This window comes from Salvelinus namaycush, chromosome 14 (assembly GCF_016432855.1).
Source record: "Salvelinus namaycush isolate Seneca chromosome 14, SaNama_1.0, whole genome shotgun sequence".
In the NCBI taxonomy this organism is placed as follows: Eukaryota; Metazoa; Chordata; class Actinopteri; order Salmoniformes; family Salmonidae; genus Salvelinus; species Salvelinus namaycush.
Genome location: NC_052320.1, coordinates 40544152 through 40550866, shown reverse-complemented (window position 1 = coordinate 40550866; position 6715 = coordinate 40544152).

Here is a 6715-nt window from a genome sequence, read left to right as displayed (position 1 = left end):
CCATGCTACATTGACACATTAAAGGTTCCTCCAATAAACCCTTGACTAACCGAAGGTGCAAATATGAACCATTGACTCACAACTCTAAGATTGTAGAGGAAAGAAGAAAACGAGAAAGAGATAAAGGATTGAAGAGTGACGCTGAGAGTTTGAACAATGGAAGGGGATAGGGAGGACATAGAAGAGTAAGGAGGTAGTGAGTGAAATATAAAGTAAGGCAGAAGGAGAGGCAAGGGTATAGAAAGTACACCGGGTGAATTATGAAAACGAGATGGATGAGAGAGTGATGGAGAACGGGAGGAAGTAGAGGAGAGGAAAAGCAGACAGAAAAGGAAAATAATGACACGTGGGGTCTCTTAGATATCACCAGGACAACATTTGAGCCACGTTTAAACAAGCCACATTTAAACAACCCTCCATTTGGTCTGTTGGCCCCAGGAGTGTACTGAAACTATGCCTCTTTACAGAACACTGAGGTCGATCGGTTAACTAATGGCTCATAATAATGATAACAGAGAGATGCTTATACAGTATGTGCTGTCATATGTATTTTGTGTGTGTTGGCACGTGTTGGTCTTGTTAGTGTGTTGTTGTCAGGGCTGTCGTCGAAAGGAGACCAAGGTACAGCGTGGTGAGCATACATTTTCTTTTATTAGTAAAATGTCGCCAACAAAACAAGAAATAACAAAAACGACCGTGAAGCTTACAGGGCTAAGTGCCACTAACAAAAGTCAACTACCCACAATCACAGGTGGGAAAAGGGCTGCCTAAGTATGATTCCCAATCAGAGACAACGATTGACAGCTGTCCCTGATTGAGAACCATACCCGGCCAAAACATAGAAAACCAAATCATAGAAATAAAGGACATAGAATGCCCACCCAAATCACACCCTGACCAAACCAAAAGTAGACATAAATAGGGCTCTCTAAGGTCAGGGCGTGACAGTTGTAACGTGTGTGTGTGTGCATTTGTGTGTTAGAGAGTGGGGACTTCCAAGTGCCTCCAACTGTGAAATTTGAGCAGCACATCTGGGACATGTCTGAGTCCTGCTGCTCAGAAAGTGGAGAGTGTAGTTAAGAGAAGGGAGTTACACAAATGTGAGAGGTTGTGTGTGACCATTTCAGGATACTTTGTTTTTGCTTTGTGATTATGGGGTATTGTGTGTAGATTGATGAGGGATTTAAAAAAAAAAAAAAAAAAATCTTTAGAATAAGGCTGTAATGTAACAAAATGTGGAAAAAGTCAAGGGGTCTGAATACTTTCCGAATGCACTGTAAGTTGTGTTATGGTAGTCCACCCTGTCAGTGTTATCTTAGTGTTTAAGCTCTGGTGGTTGGAGGTGATGAATGGAATTGTGATTGGAGTGTTATTGGCTTTACCGGGCTTAACAGGATAAGGTGGAGCTCTCTGGGGAAATGATTTGCTTGTTTTGCCTTGAACTGCAGATAGATCGTATTGTGTATGTGCGCATTCATGTGTGAACACATGTACGTGTGTGTGTCAGAGAGAGAGTAAGAGAGTGTGTGAAGGGAGGGGCAACAGGCATATGTGATAGATATTGTGGCAGGTCTTTGATAGTTTCAGTTGGTGTCATGTGCTTCGTGCTCCATTCCCACAGATATATTAAAGGTGCTGCACAGGATTTTACATTTTTTTTTAAATTCATTGTAATTTCTGAAAATGTCAATTTATTTTTATTTAACCTTTATTTAACTAGGCAAGTCAGTTAAGAACAAATTCTTATTTATAATGATGGCCTACCCCGGCCAAACCCGGCCCCGAACGACGCTGGGCCAATTGTGCGCTGTCCATAACAGCGGCAGCCCCCCCATTACGGACGTAATAAAAAAAAATATATATTTTGTTTTTAATGCTCATAAAAGTGTGGTAAATGTGTACATTTTCCTGTTTTAAATATATATTGTTCAAAACAAGCTGTTCAGTTACTTACTACTCCGCCCCTCAGTGACTGCCAGCAGCTCCGCCTCCGTTAGCACATAGGCCTTGCGAACATCGCTTGGATTGTTTTGATAGCTTTTTGCTATGAGGGGGAACTGCCCTCATGATATCGCAGGATTTCATAGCATAAATGAAAACAGCACAAAGTAAGGGGACCGTCCTGGGGCGTTCAAATGTGCGTCCATTCAGTCAGAACTTCAAGGTCAAATAAAGGCGTGTTGACTGTGTTAAAGGCACTGAGCTGACCCCATGCTGGGCTCCCAGGAAGGTGTCTTACGTAAGAGCTGACGACTGTCAACAAACACATACTATCTAGCTACCTGCCACACACACACACTATCAGGGAGAGGAAGAGGTGAAGAGGGGGTGATAATAAGAGAGAGAGAGACTATTTACTATTTGGATTGTGTGTGAGGGCTGTTTGGGGTTGAAAGAGGTGAACTGTTTCACAATTACCCTTTGTGATTTTTGCCCTTATTGGAAAACACTGTTGACAAATTTTAAATATTGAGTGTTGAGTGTCCTTTGGCCTGGTAGGAGAAAAGAAGGTCAAGCTATTCAACTCCTGCTGCGCTTTCAATATACTCTTCTCATAGGAAATTAGCCCACTCTAGTGGGGTAGATGGTCCACTGTATGTGTCCACTTGTTTTAGCTGGGTTCTGCTCTGTTAAAGAAAGTATTTTTGAGTATTATTGTCAATCATAACAATCATGTTTTGGGACAGTTCAATATGATGAATTAACAATGTCTCTCTGTGCCTCCAGGGATGACCCCTCTCCACATCACCCCTACTCTACAAATTGTCAGAGGGCGGTACATCCCCAAAAATGACACCCGCCCAGTTCAGAGGAACCGCTCTATCCCAGTGGGCCGCCCTCGCCTCCACCCATCCCCCAACGGCACCTCTCTCCTGTGGGATGACCTGAGAAGGACGCTGGGCTTCGCCTGGGGGCTCCACGTCTACGGCTCGGCTGTCCTCTTCCTGCTCTTCCTGGCTGGAGCGACCCTGGGTCTGGTCCTATCCCCCAGAATGCACTGCCCTCACCGTGGTGCGCTGGTCCTGGCCAACACCCTCCTCCTCCTGGTGGGCGCAGCCAGGGCAGCTATGTTCCTGATTGACCCATACGGAACAAGGAAGATTCTTCCACGGCCTGCATTGACTGCTCTTTATAACTTCCCTCTGCCGTTACTGGTGTGGGCTCAGGCTGCACTGGTGCTGCTCGCCATGAAGGGGGCAGGTGTGAGTCTGCTGCCATCTGCTCTGGAGCGCCCTCCTCTGGTGGCTGTGTTGGCTGTATTACAGTGCACCCTGCTGCTGGCTGCTGACCTGCTCTCCCCAGCCCTGTCCCCAGCCGTGCCTGTCACCCTGCAGTCTCTGTCTCTCTGCTGGGGCCTGGCACTCTGTCTGGGCTTCCTGTGCTACATCTTCCCCTGCCTCCGCCACCCGCCCACCCAGTCACCTGTCCCAGAGGAGGGGAGGGCAGTTAAAGCTTGGCCGGGGGGTAGGAGGACAGGGTCGATGGTGGGTCGTGTGCTGGTGTTGTCTGCCCTCCTAGGGGCATTGTGCTGTGGGCTCCATGTCCATGCCACCATGTGGCTCTACGGGATGTTGGGGGACTGGAGGCGCTTCTGCTGGGACTGGTGGCTGGTGCACTTCTGGGCCCGGCTGTTGGAGCTGGCCTGGGCCTTTTCTCTCATTCTCTTGGGCTCCTGTGTGTTCTGGAGGCCCCGGAGGGCCCAAGGGAGAGGAGAGGAGGGAGCAGGGGAGAGCAGGGGGGGAGGAGATCTCCCCTCACCTGGACAGTCATCTGGGTCGACTCATAAACACACCTCCTGGGCCAAGATAGTCCAGAGCCTGACAGGGAAGCCCTGTGGGAAGTCAGAGAGTAACGGAGTGGGAGGAATAGGAGTAGGAGGGGGCGGGGCGGGGGAGCTGCCTAATAACTGGGCAGGGCAGGAGCGCTCAGGGGCTGACATCAGCAAGAGTCTGATCAGAAACCAGAACCATGAGGCTCCACCATCACGCCCGCGCGGCGTCAAGGACAGCAACCGTGGACGCAACCAGAGGGGCAGGTCTGCAGAAAATGGGGTGTCGGACAGGTCCACAGGATCTCTGTTGCAGGCGTTAGGACACCCCCCACTGCACTTCCTTAGCGGCAGCCTGGAGCAGGAGAAGGAGTCAGGGGTGTCTCTGTATGAGTTTGACCTGCAACCCCCCTCCCCCATCGACCTGAGCCGCAGCATCGATGAGGCCCTGCACCAACAGCACCTCCTCCATGGGGGCAGCCTGTTTCAGCCCCTGTGCGCCCCCTCACCCACTCCCTTCCCGGGCTCAGCTGTCAGTCAGGGGGGCCCCTGGCTCCGCAGGAACACCGGCCCCCAGATCTCTGACAGCAGTGAAGATCGCTTAGCCTGTACAGATTCCTCCGTGCCACTTGGGGGCAGTGTGCTCAGCAGTGTTCCAAACAGGCAGGTCACTGCTCCCCCCACGCCCTCTCACCAGGGGCACTGCTGGGCCGGGGACGGGGGAGCCAGTGTCCCCTCCTCAGTTTCCTGTCCCATCTCCCTGCACCCCTCCAGAACCTCCAAGGGGCATCTTGGGGATGAGGGGGAAGTCGAGACAACGCTGTTCCTCACCCCAGACACAAAGACCCAGAGGGGGAGGGCAAAGAGGGAGGGAGCGGGAGGGAAGAGTTACATTGTGGTCAGCAGGCAGGATGACTTAGCCAGCATCAGCAGTGAGATTATTGACCTCTGAACCCATAACTCTAACCCAGGACATCAGGACCAATGACCAAGCCCCAAGCAAAACCATCAAAAAACAAACTTACATAAGACCTTAACACTTAGGTAATAACGTTAAGTCTATCTAGTCAACTAGACTTTATCATAAACATTGACTCAACTACATGAGGAATGTTACGTGAATTATGGACAGAGGACCTATTTTGAGAAGATGAGGGAAAATACATAAAAGCTTTCATATCCACTGAGTTGAACAGATGTCCTATATGGGACATTATCCAGTGTTTGCTCTAAATGTGAGTGGTTCAAATGTGTTTATGGCACAGGTGTGGCTAACCTGACTCAGATTCTTGGGCGTAGCGCACATGTGTGAACAACAGAACACACACACAAACACACGCCTACAGTTACACACCTGTGTACATTTGATGAACTCGCTGCATTTCAAGCATCACATACATCAGCACATACTGTACATTCACTCTTTGTAGCACTATTATTTAAGGTGGTCCTGAGCGAACAGAGGAATGGATTGACACTGGATTCATATTGGTGACGACCCAGAGATTCCTTAAAATATTTATTGGTCATCTCTACCATTCCCTCTGAATCTGTTGTGAATCTGTTGCCAGCCATGTATGTTAAATATGAACGTCGTGGCTCCTACCTTTCTGAAAGCCCTTGTAAAAATGCCTTTTATATGAATTTATTAACTTTGTTCGCTTTGATAGTATTAATTTGCTGTCCTTGATAGTTCAACTTGATGCATATACGTTCATGTGTTTTTAAGAGTTGTGCCATACACATTGATCACGTTGGTGGTTGATTTCAAGTTATGCTTAAAAATACATTAATAACACATTACCTGACTGACAACAGTGTTTTTTTCCCATATTTCCTCTAGCATGAAGGCAGCGCAGCAGTCCACATGCATAGGATTGCTGGTAATCGGCTCATAAATTGAGTTGCTGTTTCAGTAGTTTGCCTTGTATGTAAATGTGATGTTTATTAGGAAAAACAACTGAACTGACACGCAGAAAGAAAGCGCATTATCCTGTGAAACTGTGGCTGATGCCCGGAGCTGTAGCTAAAATAGTTCCTGCTAAAACCAGATATTTTACTTTGAAAAATGATGCCGATACATTTCACCTGCTGATTGTGTGTGGTAGATTCTATCGTCGCGGACCGTCAAAGCCTATGACTGCGTTTCGTAACACTCAATATAACTGACATCAGTATAAACATACCCACAATATTTTATCAGTTGCAGCATGTCAGTGCACACCGTGAACTTTTTGTATTTTTAGCTATGCTCCTTGCTCCATACAGCTAAGCAGCTATATTTCATAATACTTGCCTACCCTACTATGAACCACAACACTTCTGTACTGTAGTACGCTACAGACGTCTATAAGCCTAAACATGAGCACTCAAGACAGAAGTATTTTTACTACTCAAGAGGAAAATATCATACAAGTATATTATGTAACATAAGAAAGTATGTGTGTTATTTTTGGATCTTTGTAAATAAAGGTGCACTTCAAAAATGATCAAAATGTATTTACTGTGAAGACAATCTAAAGTGGTCTTACTGAGGTCTTTGAAGTGTTGAACAGATTTACCTGCCAAGAGAGTGATGACTGGTCATGGCTTATGGAGGAATATTGGGAACAGTGACTGTCTGGCCCTAATTTCTGATATGCAGGGCTCCGTTCAGGATAGAAGTGTTGAAAGAGGTTTCACAATGAACAGTACCTGGGATTGCAGTAGACGTTAGCATTTCATTTTTAGGGGTTAAATGGCAGTGGCAATGGCACTCTCTAATTTGGAGCGGTGTCCATTTGAAAACTGTTGAGTGATACTGAACAAAGCCCGGGAGTCAACCCTCAGTCCCATATCTCCTCTTGAGACCTGGGTTGAGCAAAATAGGCACAAAATGGGAGAAGATGTTTTGAAACGGAGTAAAATGGGGAGGTACTACCTGATCACATCCAATAAGAAACTCTT